We start from the raw sequence: 17,228 nt of genomic DNA, 5'->3' as shown, positions 1-17,228 counted from the left end.
TTCAGATATTCCATTGGCGTACCCACAGCCGCTGCAATTGATCCATCCATCTGACTGCTGGTATTTCTCTTAAACTCTTTCCTTTCATCTTTCTCAGCATCTGAATCTTTTCCAGAAAGCTAGGTCTTCACAAAATGTATCCATTATTTGCTTGGTCATTTGTGCCTTGAATTAGAATTGTGGGTTGATTTGTTCAATGATCCATTTTTCTTTGGCTGCCCCTGATAGTTTTTGGAGTCTTCTCCAACATCAGTGTTCAAAAAGATCAGGTTTGCTGTTTTTTATTTATTTTTTTATTTTATTTTTAATTTGATTTATATGCCGCCCTTCTCTGGAGACTCAGGGCGGCTTACAATGCGTTAAGCAATAGCCTTCATACTTTTGTATATTTATACAAAGTCAGCTTATTGCCCCCACAAACTGGGTCCTCATTTAACCTACCTTAGAAAGGATGGAAGGCTGAGTCAACCTTGGACCTGGTGAGATTCGAACTTACAGTAATAGCAGACAGCTGATGTTAATCACAATGCTTTTAGTCTGCTGAGCTACCAGGCCCGGTGCTGTTGATACTAAATTGCTCCTGGACAAAAAAAAAAAGATCTCCAAAGGCATTTACTGTAAAAGAAAAAAGTGGACAGCATGTTAGGACTAATAAGAAACAGTATTCAAAGTAGAAAAAGCAGAGAGGACAATTTCATGATGTCCTTATAAATATTAAGTGTGCAACTGCATCTGGAATATTGTGTGCAGTTATGGTTACACCACCTCAAAAAGGATATGAATAGTGCTGTATCTTTACCAAGAACACCACATGGACAGAAACCATGTGGGCTGGCTAGTGTCTTAGGTTTTTGTTGTAAATGCAAAACAGATTCTAACTGAATGCTAGAAAATGGCTACATTAAATCAACAATAGAACCAGGGATGGTAATCTCATCTTCACTCCATGTCTTCAAGTGAAGGTTAGATGATCACTGTCTGCCAGGAATAACTTGGGTTACTGCAAAATAACGAAAACGTCAAAATGGTCTTTCCCAGCTCTATGATTCTATGAATAAGCTTATACATAAACCATTAGACTGTGACTTTCTGATCACAGATTGATTCTGACTAGAATATTCCCTTAGTTGTTCCATAACCCTTCAACTCTAATGCTTTCTGGGCAAATGGTTTCTTCAATAAAAAAAGCATAATAATGCAAATGTTATGATACAAATGCAAACTTGCATTTGTTGCATGCAAACAGCTAACCATGTTGAACTCCATTTGTCTAAAATGGCTGGTTCAACTCTATCACCTTAGGGCATGTGCAAAAACACAAGCCCCTCACACCTGTTCTCCAGGATGTCAGCTGGCTTCTTAATCATACCTGGAAATGATAAGATTTCAGTTCAGTAGTGAAACCAAATGCCTCCTGCAACTTCCTAATTATAATACAATGGGGGGGGGGCGAGGTAAGATTTCAATCGACATTTGAACGAAAGGATTACTGAAGTTTATTATTCACATTTATTGAGGACACAAAATCAGGATGCGATGACACACATCAAAGGCCCTCCGCTTCTGGACTATATCATCCATCTCTCTCGACTCTGAATAGCTTTGTTAGTTGCAGGGAATTAGTCATATATGGCTACAGAGATAAAGCCGGCTCCATACTACGGTGTTTATTTTGACAGAAAAAAAAATCTATATATCTCCAAGCAGGAAAATGAGGACTAGGACTAATAAAAAAAGCCGCTCGGACGAGAGATGAAGCTCAGAAGGCCGCAGGCGCAAGCTTCCTCATCACCATAGCAACGCACGGAGCTTGCGTACGCCCGGGCAAAAAAAAAAAAAAGAGGACCGCGTAGCGCACGAGCAATTGTTGACGCGCGCGACTGAAAAATCGTGATGCGCGCAAGAATAAACGAGGCTATTGGGTAGATTCACGTACGCATGCGCCAATTCCTGCCCGTGGGACATTGTGCGGCTGAAAGGGGGGGGAAATCGAACGCGTTTTCCTTCTCTGGCTTCTGATTGGCTTACCTATCATGTGGTCAATGCTTGGAGGGCGGGACTTTTGCGGCTGCTTCTTTTTTTCTTATTGGTGAAACTCTTGGCCAAGTTCCAGGAGATCTGAGCTGTCCCTCGGGTTGGTTGCTCACTTACCCTCCCCTTTGTCATTTCCCCTCCCTAATTGCAATCGCTGTCGGGATTGGACAGGTTGAAAAGAGGCAGGTCCTCCGCAACCGAGAGCTGAGCTGGGTTGGTTAGATTGTCGGCGGCTGCGAGCGGAGCGCCTGTGGGAACGGAGAAGAGCAGCGGGGTCTGAGACGCGCGCGCGGAGGCGGAGGAAGGTAGGCAGGATAGGTTGGTTGGTTGGCTCGGTCAGCCGTTCCCTCCGCCCTCCCGCGGAGAAGAGGGCCCGGTGGAAAAGTAAGTGCCCGGGATCGGCGCGGGAGGGTCCCCGAGAGATCCGGACGGGGTGGGAAGGGCCGGTTTATTCGCCTCTTCGCAGGGAACCCCCTGAAGCTCGATCTGCAAGGAGAGGGGCTGGATGGGGGTCTTGCGCCCTGGGTTGCCTTTCGCGAATTCCCCGGAGCCGGGTGGTCGCCTACAGCGTCAACCTCGCGTGTGTTTGCGGGGGCCAAGCCATGCTCTATGGGCGCGCATATGCTCAGTTTGGCCACAGTGCAGGTATTCTCGCTGCAGCAGCAGCTCTCCAACCCGGTCTGCAAAAGAAAAGGACAGGGATAATTCCTTGGGCTGGAGTTCCTTTCTCCTGGAGAAATTAACTTCTGAAGGCTAGAATATACGTTGATCCCCCGTATATGTGCTGTATATTTTACGGTGATCTTATTGAAGCTTGCAACAGCCTTTTGAGGTCCATCGTCAAGGGACCATTAGCACTTCTTTAAAAATTCGTGTAGTGGAGCTCAGCGTTTTAACAGAAATAACAGAATAGCAGAGCGGAAAGGGACCTTGTAGGTCATTTAGTCCATTTTAAAATCCTGGCTTCATTTGATAACTTTTTGTGACCGATTTCCACGTCATTTTTAGATCTGCTAGAGACGTATTTATTTATTTTATCGTATTTATATGCCGCCCTTCTCCCATAGGACTCGGAGCGGCTCACAAGATAAAACAACATGACAATAAAATGATATTAAAATAATCCAATTTAAAATCCCCAAGTAATTAAAACTCCCGGCAGATCAGGGAATTTGCTGAAAAAGCCATGTCTTCATGGCTTCATGTCTTCTCCGCGGAAAGTGCGGAGGTCGGGAGCCGTCCGGAGCCCAGTAGGTAACTCATTCCAGAGGGTCGGTGCGACCACAGAGAATGCCCTCATCCTGGGCGCCATCAGCCGACATTGTCTGGCTGATGGCACCCGGAGGAGGGCAATCCTATGTGAGCGCACTGGGCGGTGGGAGGCCAGTAGGAGGTGGTCCTGCAAGTACCCCGGGCCCATGCCATGAAGGGCTTTATAGGTATTTGGCCTCTCTTGGCCATAGTATTACGACTCATGGTAGTTGTAATGTGCCAGTGGGAAAGGGAATCTTCTATGGAATTGTAGTGCTGAAGGTATAGGCCTCTATGGGTTAACACATTTTGTTAAATTGTAGTTTCTTTAATAATGGTTTACTGATTAAACCATATTGTGAGGGGCTCATATAACTTGTTAAATGATAAATCATGATTTACAAATCACAGGGATGCCTTTCACAGAACACACAAAATTAGAACAAAAGAAACCGTCCCGTAGTTTAACATCCTGCAATGTGTAGCTTAGCCTGGGCATGACAGTTAAAACTTGTCCAACTAAAAATGTCTCTAATGCTGCTTTTTATTATTCCTAAACCCTGAGGGATAATTGCTAGATTGAAACAGAAACAATGTAAACAGTACATCTCTTCTGTTCATTCTCTGGTGTAAACAATCCAAGAAAGGCAAGATGGTTCTTTATTACAAGATAACTAATAAAGCAACTTTTAATTAGGTGGCTATTAGAAAGACAGCGAATCTCAAGAGGTGCAAGGCAAGTGCGTAAGATATTAAAATGTCTGGGTTTCATTTGGCACAGCCAAAACGACACGGCCTGGTCTGTGAGGAAAAAAGAAGGCTGATCATCACACCTTTGCTTGAGAAGGAATTTATCACATGAAGAATCTCTGCTGGGAATTATATTATCTAAAAAACATCCATCTTGTATGATTATTTTTTGGTTGGTGTTGGCAGGAACTCCAGTTTGAGCTGCAAAATGGAAGTCAGCTATAGGGCAAAACTGTGCCTGAGCCATACTTTTTGATTATTACTTGGGTAAATCAGCACCAGTTTCTGATGGACAGCACAATACATGGCTTATTACTTTTGCCTTTAGGAAAAGCTTTCCATTTAGGAATAAAGTGGACAGTACCTGTAAATAAAGGAGTTTTTTATTTTAATCTTTTTGTAATTGCAGCATGGCCTTGAAAGGCATAACTTGAGACACAATTATTTGAAAGACTGCGTATACATATACTAAATGGCCTAGAGCCCTAGGCCTAAGGGCCATAATGAAGTTCTTGCTCGTGTATCTGCTAAATAGAGCAATGAAGTTGGTAAGAACAGTTAAGATCACCATTTTGCTGATATAGTAGCTACACAATAGAAATGGCAACATGCAATATTGTGTGTGCCCAGTTATCTTATTATTTCTTATTTAAATAGTTCCTAGTACCAACACTTTATTTTGGGTTAATGAATTTAATTCTTATTTGAGTATATATTTGAATGTGTTGTGCTATTTTCAATTTTTAAATAATTTTTAAAACTAAATGGTAAGATAGCTGTATAATATTTGAATTGCTCTAAAAGCTGAAATATTGATAGAAAAATTAAGACAGAGAATCTAAAGGTGAGAACTGATTTTACCAGTTCTTAATTATGAAAAATAGGATCTAGATTCACAGAACTAAAGCAGTTATTAAAGCTATCTGTAGGACTTACAGATTATACAATAGCTATGTGTTGTTGTGTTATGCTATTGAAGCTTTTAATACAGATGCTGCAATTGTCTGGAATATTGAATTGCTCAGGGGGCAGGATAGTTTATAGCCAAGACTTTTTTTTTTTTAAAGAAAAGACTGATTATCTCTGGACAAGGAAAGACCAGTTGATTGAGGTGAGACTCTGAGACATTAAAACAAGGAAATCTGATAACAAGGAGAATAAAGAAAAGGTGTGAAGTCAGCAGTGGACTGAAAGAGATGAATTGAAGGGGAACTAAGGTGAAGGCCGGAAAAGAGCAAGAGTGGGAGGGCTTTGGGAAACTCCTAAGAAAGAAGGTATGCTAGGAAGGATGGACAAGAAGATGTTTATTCTTTTTAAAAAGGGAATGGAACAAAGAAAGTGATGGCTTAATGATATATAGAGAATCAAAGACTTTTGATCAAAAAACATTTTGATTGCTGCCCTGTATGATAAGCAGGAGTAGAAGGCTGGTAGTGTTGAGTCAAAAACCTAAAATGGCATAAGATTTCTAGAGTTTTACTGGTTAAGGTTCTACTTGTTGGAATTAGGTGTTCAATGCATTTATCTAATACCATGTAGAGGTTATAATTCTGGATAACTACTTACTTGAGGATCATTTTCTTGGCTAGAAAAATGACCTTTGTTTTACCTATATTCAGAGCTGTTTTGGGATATATTATTGTTATTTTTGTTTGTATTACTATCCCACCTTTATTCCACCCTTTATTCCACCCTTTTTGTGAAAGCTCAGGGCAGCTTACACAAGGGGATCCTTAAATATCAACATCATAAAAGCCTAAAAGGATAGATTGATCTAAAGAGACTGATTGCCTCAAAGTCAAGCAACAAACTTTGTGAATGAGTGGGAGTTTGAACATGGGTCTTTCCAGCAGAGGCATCCACAGCAAACCAAAATTAGATCTGCATAGTAACATCACGATGCAAATCCCACTTTTATGCACTTGTGTCATGACACATCTTCCTTTTACATAAATTGTGTTATTCACTATTTGCTAGAAAGTTTTAAGAAATGTCTGTAACCTATATTTATATATACACACACACACAAATAACTGTCATTCATGGGGATGTTTGTGTGAGATGTTTTATATACAAAAGAACAATCTTTAATAGGGATGTGTAATGTTTGAAATAATCCTTGTTTTGCATTAGTTCTGAATAATTTATATGGTTTTTCTTAAGTGTTCAACTTATTATTTCACAGATATAGCTAATTTTGTAATCTAGAGGAGAAATTGTAGTACAATAGTACAAAAAGGCACGGATAATGTGTTTGTAAATTACATGGTATGAGAATGAGCATGCATCTCCTGTCAGTGATAGGCAAGATTTGCTTTTAAGGTAATATTGATCAGACTCTTGGAAGTTTGAACTTATTATTGAAACAGAAATCTTTTATATCTTTACAGTCTTTTTTATTTGACTACTTTTTAAAAATGCGTCCATGTCTATACTATTTATTTATTTATTTATTTATTTATTTATTTATTTATTTATTTATTTATTTATTAAATTTGTATACCGCCCTTCTCCCGAAGGACTCAGGGCGGTGAACAGCCAAGATTAAAATACATACAATATAAAAATTAAAATAAGTTAAAACAGAATTAAATCAGTTTGGCTTCCCCAATTTTAAAACCCTTTACCCATAAAATAACCCATTAAAATTTTAAGCCAGCCTGGCTTGCTGAAATAAGAAAGTCTTCAAAGCTTGGCGGAAAGTACGGAGGTCCGGGATCAATCGTATTCCTGGGGGTAGCTTGTTCCAGAGGGTGGATGCCCCCACAGAGAAGGCTCTCCCCCTGGGGGTCATCAGTCGACATTGCTTGACCGACGGCACCCAGAGGAGACCCTCTCTGTGGGAGCGCATTGGCCGGTGGGAGGTTATCGGTGGCAGAAGGTGGTCTCGTAAATACCCGGGCCCTAAGCCATGGAGTGCTTTAAAGATGAGAACCAATACCTTGAAGCGCACCCGGAAGACCACCAGAAGCCAGTGCAGCTCACGCAGGAGAGGTGTTACATGGGAGCGCCATGTCACCCCCATAATTACCCGCGCGGCTGCATTCTGGACCAGTTGGAGCCTCCGGGTGCTCCTCAAGGGGAGCCCCATGTAGAGAACATTACAGTAGTCCAGGCGAGAGGTGACGAGGGTGTGAGTGACCTTGCATAAGGAGTCCCGATCCAGAAAGGGACACAACTGGTGTATCAGGCGAACCTGATAAAAAGCCTCCTGGCCACAGCCGTCATATGCTCTTCTAAAGACAGCCATGCATCCAGGAGGACGCCCAAGTTACGAGCCCTCTCCATGGAGGCCAATGACTCACCCCCAATAGCCAGCGATGGCACCAGCTGGCTAATATCGGGACGCCGGCAGCCACAGCCACTCGGTCTTGGAGGGGTTGAGTCGGAGCCTGTTCCTCCCCATCCAGACCCGCACGGCCTCCAGACACCGGGACATCACTTCAAGGGCATCATTGGGGTGGTCTGGGGTGGAGATGTACAGCTGACTGTCATCAGCGTACGGATGGCACCGCACCCCAAATCCACGGATGATCTCGCCCAGTGGCTTCACATAAATGTTGAACAGGAGAGGCGAGAGGACCGACCCTTGCGGCACCCCACAAACAAGGTGCCTCGAGGTCGACCTCTGCCCCCTAGCCAACACGGACTGCGACCGGTCGGAGAGATAGAACCACCATAGCACGGTGCCTTCCACTCCCAACCCCTCCAGCCGGCGCAGCATGATACCATGGTCGATGGTATTAAAAGCCGCTGAGAGATCTAATAGGACCAGAACAGAGGAACATCCCCTGTCCCGAGCCCTCCAGAGATCATCAACCAAAGCGATCAATGCCGTTTCCATGCTGTACCCAGGCCTGAAGCTGGACTGGAACGGATCCAGATAGACAGTTTCATCCAGGTACTGCGGGAGCTGTCGCGCAATCACACTCTCAACAACCTTCACCACAAAGCGAAGGTTGGAGACAGGACGGTAATTTGCCAAAACAGCCAGGTCCAGAGAGGGCTTCTTGAAGAGGGGCCTCACCACCGCCTCTTTCAAGGCAGGAGGTAAGAAACCCTCACTCAAAGAAGCGTTTATAATCCTCTGGAGCCAGCCTCGTGTAACCTCCCGGGGAAATTTATTTGAAAGAAGGTGTTGGAAGTTCTATTGAAATACATCTTGTGAACTTTTGGTTGCCTTTGTTCATGCACTTAAAAAGTGATGAACTATTCTAAAAGTTATTTAGAATGGAGAGGAAAAGGTGAGATATTGGGAAAAGTTAAATATAATGTACATGTTGTATTCATTTTTTCATTGTTAAAATTATTTTGTTTTAATTATTTTTACACCACTGGAGACATGCATAAGATCATATATAGTGTACAATATTAAATACAGTTATTGAATAAAATAGTAAATGTGGTTCCTACTTTGATTAACATTAGATTCCAACATTAAATTCCATCAGGATTCCAGTTAACTCAGGCATGTGCAGCCTGTGAGCCATGGGCTGCATGCGGCCCCAATATAGTGCAATATTATTTTTTTATTTTATTATTATTATTTATTGAATTTGTATACTGCCCTACTCCCGCCCTACTCCCGAAGGACTCAATATAGTATAATACATACGATAGAAGTTTGTTATTTATATGCATTAACTAAATTATATATTCATATTCAGCCCAAGACAATTCCTCTTTATGGCCCAGGCAAGCAAAACATTGAACACCCATGAATTAGCTGCTTTCCTACTTTAGATAATAAAAAATTGTCCTGAAGCAACCGACTGAGTTGCCCGCTTCCTTATTTCAATCAGTTGATAGTTACATGCAGAGGCTGTTTTTTTTTTTTTTTTTAATATAAGGGATTGTGGTGGTTTCTTTTATATAATCTTGAGGAAATGTATGGCACTTTCAACACAGAAACAATGTTGGAACTGGTAACTCTAACTGTTTTGGTATTCTACTTGGTTTGCTGACCGTCCTGTTTTGCAATATAAACTTTAGAAGCACTGAAGCTTTTAAAGAGGATACTGACTGCAACTACTGTTGAAGTGAGGCAGATGTGGCTATCTGAGGCAGGACACCCACCTCTAAAGAAATGTTTTAATTCTATGGAGAATAAGTTCAGTAAGTCAAATGAGAAGTATTGTTTGGAGCTATGCAATGGTTTGGATTACAAAGAGTGGGAAGAATGGTGTATTTTATGTTGAAAGGTCAAGAGTAGATTTGCCCATGGCTGTCTCCCACGCAATAGCAACCCATAGGAAAGAACTTTAAGTTATTTGTTTGCAGCATATCTTTGGACCCCTATAAATTCCCACTGCTTTCATTTTCTGAGCACAAGCATCACAATTTTAGACACTTGAATATATCACTGTATTTACTTTGCCCTACATTTTATACATTTTAATCCAACCCACATCCACAACCAAGAAGGCTTATAAAAGAGTAAGAAACGTGACTTTCCAAGATTTACTGAATTTTGCATCCTTTACTATTGATTTGATTTTGATATGATTGAGCTTGTGCTTGCAATCTATTGGCAATCTATTGTGCTTGCTAGAAACATAGGCATCTATTGGGAGCAAGATGGGTAAATGACAAAATATGCGCATCACAATGTCATGGTGTAAACCCCATGACTTTGTACTTGTGCCTAATTCCACAATGCAAATAATATTGGCCAGAGTTTGCCTTATGATGTCACAATGCCTATTTAATTCATCTTTTCTTCATTGCAGTTTGTAGCCAATGCCTATATGAGTTGCGGTTCAGCAGTGTCTGCTTACCACAAATTCTCACAGAGAATAAGGGCAACTGAGATCTGAAGTTGTAGATGAATGGGACTCTTAGAGAAGGCTGTAATTAGCTTAATTTAGATTCAGAGTCTTAAACATATGAAAGGTGGAATGAAAACTAATTGCTTAGGTTCTCACCTCATGCAGAAATGTTAGATATTCTGTGTATACTTTCTGCAATTTACTGCAGAAGTAGTCATTCAATTTACTGCAGTAGCAGCCAAATTTGTTTGGAAGAAAACAAGAAAGAAAAGCAAAGAACTAACTACTACTACTGATTTAAATTTACAAAGCCTACTCTGAGCATTACACTGCAACTCAAATCATAAAAATAACTGAAGCAGTGTTTATCTAGTGCAGCGTTCTTTTTTGCATAGTGGCTAGCCAGTTATTGTTAAAAATCCCCCAAATTAGATATAGGAGCAATATCTCTAATCCACTGCATTATAACTGTTGAGGAGATACAAGAGTCATGAATTCTTAAAAATCAGTGAAGCTTTAAAGCTACTATGAGGAAGCCTTGTTTACTGAAGGCTGTTTGCACAAAGTTTTGTCAGTGTGCATCATGCTGACAAATACTACAAAAAGTAGGTAATAAAGAAGTTGAATGCAGAATAAACATTTAATTTTATTGATCTCATTAATCAGAAATACAGCCTGTCTTGTTGTTACTATGTTGTTATTTCACTCTTTCTCCTGGTCCTGAAGAGAAATGGATCTTTTTCATTATGTCTATGATTTTCTTCAGTGGTTCATCATGCCAGTTTCCATATTAATTATTAACTAATATTACTTTAGTAACCTAATATAACTTTAATGTACTGTAATAATCATAATAAATAGTAATCTAATAATCTAAGAGAGTCAGCTTAGTCTAGTGATTAAGATGGTGGAGTAAAAGTGTGACACAGGCAAACAAGTAGATCCATACATGTAGAGTTCAAATTTGCTACTTTATTGTTTTGTGCCTATTCCACAGGAATCTCCTGGCAGCTTTTGCCTGGGAAAGAGTAGATAAAGCTCACGCATGGAAAGGAGGGCAAAGGTGAGACCTTGCTCTTTTGTGTTTACATAACAAGTCCAGACTAATTCCCTGCTTGAGTCCTCCTCTGAACTGGGATGGTTGATCTCCAACATAGTGTGGAAATTTGAGATTTAGTTCAACTTGAGGCATGAAATAGAACTGGATAATCTTGGATCAGTTACTCTCAGCTGTAGGAAAAAGAACTACTTCTGAAAACTTTATCTAGATAACTGCTTGGACTCATCCAGTGTGACCATGACAGACAAATGCAGCCTCACCCTAAATGGAATAAAGCATGTCTTCTTGTGGCATAAAATATTACCGATTGTGGCTCAAGTACTAGCAATTTTCCTAAATAAATGGAAGCTTATTGCTATGGAGTTCCTCTTTATGTAAATGATAGGAATAGAAATGCATGAATATCGATTTCTAAAATCAGTAAAAATGCTTCTTTAGGAATTTGTGGAAATGTACATTTAAGGACAAATACAAGTAGTCCTCGACTTACAACAGCTTGTTTAGTGACTATTCAAAACTACAACTGCACCGAAAAAAGTGATGTATGATTGTTTTTCACACTCACAACCATTAAAATATCCCCATGGTCATGTGATCAATATTCAGATGCTTGGCAACCGATTCATATTTATGATGGTTGCAGTGTCCCACGGTCATGTGATCATCTTTTGCGAAAATGACAAGTAAAATAAATGGTGAAGCCAGTTTCATTTAACACATATGTTACTAATCTAACAATTGCAATGATTGTTGCAATTAACAACCGTGCCAAGAAAGGTCGTAAAATAGGGCAAAACTCACCAACAAAAATTTTGGGCTCAGTTGTGGTTGTAAATTGGGTCTACCTGTAATCTCATGTACTTTTTCTAGCAGGGTGGCAAATACAAAATATTGAATGATAACTTTAAAAGGGCAGCTGAATATCATTGTGCAACCGTGGCTTTCAGTTTGGCAAAAACGTCAATATCACGTCAACAGAAGAATTACTAGCCTGTTAGTCTAAACGAAAAATAGATCATTGCTTGAAAATAATGTACTAGAAATTTTTTAAAGTAATGAGATAAAGAGAAAAACTATACAGGGGAGGGAGGGGCTCAAGTTTATATATAAGTGTTATATTATATTATGTTATTATATTAGGGTTCTTCATGATTATGAGTATATTATAGGGAAGTCAGGGGGGAGGGGAGGGTAAGGGAGGGTTAGGGAGGTTGGGAAGTTTGGGGGGAGGGGAGGGTTAGGGAGGGTTAGGGAGGTTGGGAAGATTGGGGGGGAGGTGGGGGGGGGAAAAGGGGTGAAAATGTAATTGTAAAACTTTTGCAATAAAAAAAAAAAAGAAAGAAAAATAGATCATTGCAAGAGTCAGGAATCCTAAGGGATATTTAAAAAGACAAAGACTTGTAGTTCATTTTTTTCAGACATTTTATTCTAAACTGCACAATAATGACTTACTACCTCAAGGGTAGGAAACAATAAACTGCTTGGTGCATAATTTACAAATGTGAGGTCTTCCCAAGAGTAAAGAAGAATATTTTTAGGCAATGCTAATACTCTTGATAGAATCTAAAGAAAATGAAAACAAGACTTAAGGGCCAGATGAATATAAAATACTAGACAATCAAAGATCCTTGCTTCCTATATTGATTAGAATAAGCTTGGAAGCAAGTATAACATATTCATTGCTAATATCAGTTTGTAATAGTTATATCTATAGGTTTATAGTTATATCTATAGGTTTATAGTTATATCTATAGGTATTATATAGTTATATTTATAGGTATCTATAAACTGATATCACCTTTATTATTAAAAAAGTATGATTTTTATTCAGTAAATGCCTCTTTATTATTACTTAGGCAACAGATTTAAATGTAATAGTGACTGAAGTTGAAAGGCAGTTCAAATTGCAAATTGCCTAAGAAGTGAAGGAGACCTTCAGTTAGGTCCTTTGTGACTCTTAATTGGTCACAGCACACAAACTAAATCCCCCTCACCATTTTTTAATGGGATCAAGACTATAACTTATTTGTAACTATTCCAGCAAATTCTGTTCAGTACCTATTCTAAAATGTGGTCTATATCAAGTTTATCCATTTTTTTTCATTTAAAAGGAATTTTGGAAAAACGGGGGTATGTTATTAGATTAGGATATGTAAAGAACATAGATTTTGTAAATTTGGAGTATAAAATAGACAGTACTCTACACATATTTGGCTTTACAGTATTTATAATAAACAGATAACACTATTCCAAAATTATTAATTGGTTGAAATTGGGAAGCAGAGGCTCCTGCTTCCTAAAAAAAGGACAATTTACGTATCTTCATAACAGTAACAAAAAAATGCAGAAAACGTGTGCTGAATTCTGCTAGCATCTAGTGTGTCTCACAGCTGTTCATTAAAAAAAGTGTGCTGAAGTAGACTATTACACAATAAATGAACTCGACCCAGTACCAGGTTTTTCTGTGGCATAGATTTTTGATGCCCTTGTTTTAGAGTTCTCAGTGGAATGCAAAATCTTTTCTTTGAACAACAGCCATGAAATTTGTAAAGAATACAGTATATCTTGGGCTGTGCATCTCATAGGAAGAACAATACTGGAGGTAAAGCATGTAGCATGCTGACTGCCAGTGATATTTTCCTGTGCTCATTCAACAATATTGTTGAATCTTCACTATACAAACTAATCCTCAGCCTTTTTGTGTTCATATAGTACATGAAACCATAAAGCAGAGTGTTTGCCCTAGAGTCAATATAATGTGTGAATGCGACTGTTGTGCTTATAAAGCATGATTTATGCCTTGCAATAAGCCAAATATAGCTTATTCAACAAATCTTGTTTAATTAAACCATAACTTTTAATGCAATATAAGCCTAGTCTCTGAAGGGATGAACTCTTTAAGAATTTCACTTGTTCTGAAAAACAATATTCAAGGGGGCTTTTTAAATCGTGTACCCCTCCCTAGCAGTTTTTCCATTTACATATATATCTTAGGAACAGACTTTCATGTTTCCCTAACAGATTTCCAGTGAGATACAGTCCTGATAACTGGGATTTGGGGAGTGCATGCTACATGGTACACTATGACCATATTAACAACTAAATATATTCTTCAGAATTACTAAGAAATTAATATGCACAATTGAATCCAGGAACTCTTGAAGTTAAGACATGCATGAAAAGGTTTATTGCAAAGCAGACTTAATTGATTGGTTAATTAGGTGCCATCAAGTTGATGTTGAGTCTTAATTATTGCATAGACTTTCTCAAGACCCTTTCTGGCCCTCCAAGTCATCCGTGTATCCATTACTACTGTAGTTGACGCCATCCACCTTGCTACTCGTCATCCTCTTCTTCTCCTCTTTCCATTCATCTCAGGATAATGGATTTCTCAAGGGATCTGGATTTTTGCATAACGTGTCCAAAATATGCTAATTTTGAGTCTGATCATTTGTACCTTGAATATGGATTGATTTGTTCTATTATTAATTTGTTTTCTTAGCAGTGGAATGACTTGCTCTAGAAGGTGTGAGTGCTCCAATACTGGAGGTTTTTAAGAAGTGATTGGACAACCATTGGTCTGAAATGGTATAGGGTTTCCTCTTGAGAGAGATTGGACTAGAAGACCTCCAAGGTTCCTTCTGACTTCGTTATTCTGTAAACACCACTTTCTAGCAAAATAATGTAAATTGTGGTTTGGACCATGGGATGCTGCAACTAGCTGTAAAAGGGGCTGGCTGCTGAGTATCCAAATGCAATCATATCACTGCAGGGGGGTGGCCATTAGAGCTTCAAATCCAAATTATAAGTAGCTTTGAAAGAACCCGTGTAACTTTGTTTGCTAAGCAATTGGTCATAAATTGAGGACTGCCTGTAAATGGTTGCTTACAACGTCTTATTGATTCTCAGTTATTTACAGAAGTGTGTCCAAGGACTGTCTCTACTGTCTTCCTAACACTGAACACAAAATCACTCCTTTGTTTTCATGTTCCTAATTAATAACCAGGAAAAATGTCCAATTCCAGTTTATTTCAATTTATTAATGTTTACGATGTTAATGTGTGGTTGATGAATTTTATCTTTAATTGTGTAGAGTTCTCCTATGTTTATCTTTCTCATGTCTTCTGTTGCCATTCTACTTCAGTTTTGTAGCTTCAGATTTTATTTTTCTGCATGGCAACATCAGCAACTAGATTTGCTATTGGTACTTTGAAGGATCTTTCTTAGTAACAAGTCATATTGCTCAATTAAGATTCTTGTTTGTGACATTTACTTTTTAAATATGATGCAGTTGAAAATGGAACAAGAAATGGAACAACATGTAGGAGGGATGTCTAAGAACATTATTTTAGGAAGAGTAGTATTTCATTTCTATTGTAAGGTAGAATATTATCTCCAGCCCAATAACTTAATTAACTGATTTAAAAAAAAGACAATAAAAATTCAAACAATTGCAAATGACAAGATTATTCCTTGCAAGTTCAAATGAAATATGATTTTAAATGAGTTCTTGAATATCTGACAGAAATTGGAAATTTGATTATTTGAGCTACAGTTCATTTCCATTTCCTCTTGCACTAAAACACATGTATACTTTTCTGAAGGAAGATAATTGCCTTCAGATTTTGGATGTCATGTTTTGGTTTCAGTCAGTCAGAGAAAACAAGATAAATATGTTTGATTCAAGACCATTGAGAGCATTTTTATTGCTTTTGACTCCTGAACAACAATTCAGAATCATGCTTTGACATAAATTAAAATATTCTTTTAAAGTATTCTTCAATTCTGAAGATTATACTTTAGTTCCTTTCCAGTTTTCTATGGCAAAAAGGAAATATTATAATCTGACAGGCAGTTTTGGCCTGGTCAGCTTTACAATATCATTTTCAGCAGGCTGTGTGAATAAGCTCTGAAGTTGTTTCTTTCTGATTTCTTTCAAAATGAATACTTTCTGAGCTGAGGCAGAATTGGGGTGGGGACTGTAGCTCTTGAATTTTTTTTCCAACTGTTTTGGGTGTTACTTTGGCAAAGTGCATGACCACACGTACATATACATATACAGCATTGAAATAACTTTGTTTGAGCTGTGGGCTGATGTAATAAAAAGCAGGATTAATTTCTGCATGAATAGTTTTAAAATTAAATACATGCACTATGCACACTTGAATCCAGATACTTTCAGCAAATTCCCCTGCCAAGGCACTGAAAATCTAACTGCTGATTATGTGATTTGTTAATTTCATATGGCTTGCCACAGCCATGCTTTTACAACACTAAAAAAAAGGGAAGAAATTCTCTTCGAAAAAAATTGTCTAGCTCTTTCGTTGTTGCAGATCAGAGTAATGTCAGAAATTAGTTTGGTTAGACAATGGTAGTGGTAAGACTTTATTTGGAAAAACCCTGCAGTAGAATAAGTTAAGAACAATTGGCACATATTCTTATACAAGAACTAAAAACAAAGCAGTAGTTGTATTCCAGCTCTACATTCGGTTACTGTATTTGTTTAAGAAGGTCTAATAATATCTCTAGAGTAACTGCATTTTTCCCCTTCTGTTCAATCATGCCCAATTCTCAGATGGTCTGGACAAGTCCCTGCAATTTGCTTGGCAAGATTTTTCAGAAGTGGCTTTCCATTGCCCCTTCTGAGGGCTGAGGGAAAGCGACTGGCCTAAAGTCACCCAGTTGGTTTCATGCCCAAGGCAAGAATAGAATTCAGTCTCCTGGTTTCTAGCCTTAACAATTATACCAAACTGGCTCTCAAGAGCAAATACATGGGTGAATATCATCTAAAAGTAAACTATCAGCTTCCATCACTGTTAATTAGTTTGAAAAAGGAGTAATTTGGTCTTTTTTATATACTTGTGGGAAGAAAATTGAACAGTAGTTGTTTTATAACAGTGAATAGTTATGAAGTCAACTAATGTGTAATTCTCAACCTACAGGTTGTGTAGGAGAATAAATGGCAAACTGTACTTAAGAGTTTTGTAAAATATATTTTAAAAAAGCAATTTAGTCATGCAGTAGCTAGCGTTCTATAAACTCAGAAGGTATAATTAAGATTATACATCCTACACGGACTAAATCGTTTGCTCTTCTAAAACAAATAAACAACCTCAAAAAGAATCAAATGCATTTGTATTTGTCTGGGACAAGACAACAGAAGTACAGTTTTAATAGTATCAAAGCTCCAAAGTTTGTCCAAACCACGATCTGTAATTTCTTTTTCTTATTGTAAATCAAAATTTGAAGCCATGGTTTATGATGAGTTCTTTTATTTATTTATTTATTTATTTATTTATTTATTTATTATATTTTTATACCGCCTTTCTCCCGTAGGACTCAAGGCGGTGTACAGTCAAGAAAAA

The 17,228-nt window shown here is 38.5% G+C and overlaps 1 protein-coding gene across 1 annotated transcript in view; it reads left to right on the top strand.

Annotated features, from left to right (window-relative positions):
• The first annotated feature begins 2,297 nt into the window (after positions 1-2,297).
• Positions 2,298-17,228, top strand: part of DTNB (dystrobrevin beta) — a 115,747-nt gene continuing 100,816 nt past the window's right edge. The window contains exon 1 of the mRNA XM_070946856.1: positions 2,298-2,339. The gene's annotated coding sequence lies outside the window, so the exon portion shown is untranslated. The remainder of the gene's footprint in view (positions 2,340-17,228) is intronic.

The sequence above is a fragment of the Pituophis catenifer genome, unplaced genomic scaffold (assembly GCF_029215685.1).
Source record: "Pituophis catenifer annectens isolate HBS135680 unplaced genomic scaffold, rPitCat1.0.hap2 SCAF_1, whole genome shotgun sequence".
Classification (NCBI taxonomy): domain Eukaryota; kingdom Metazoa; phylum Chordata; class Lepidosauria; order Squamata; family Colubridae; genus Pituophis; species Pituophis catenifer.
This window is presented reverse-complemented; position numbering and strand designations above follow the sequence as displayed.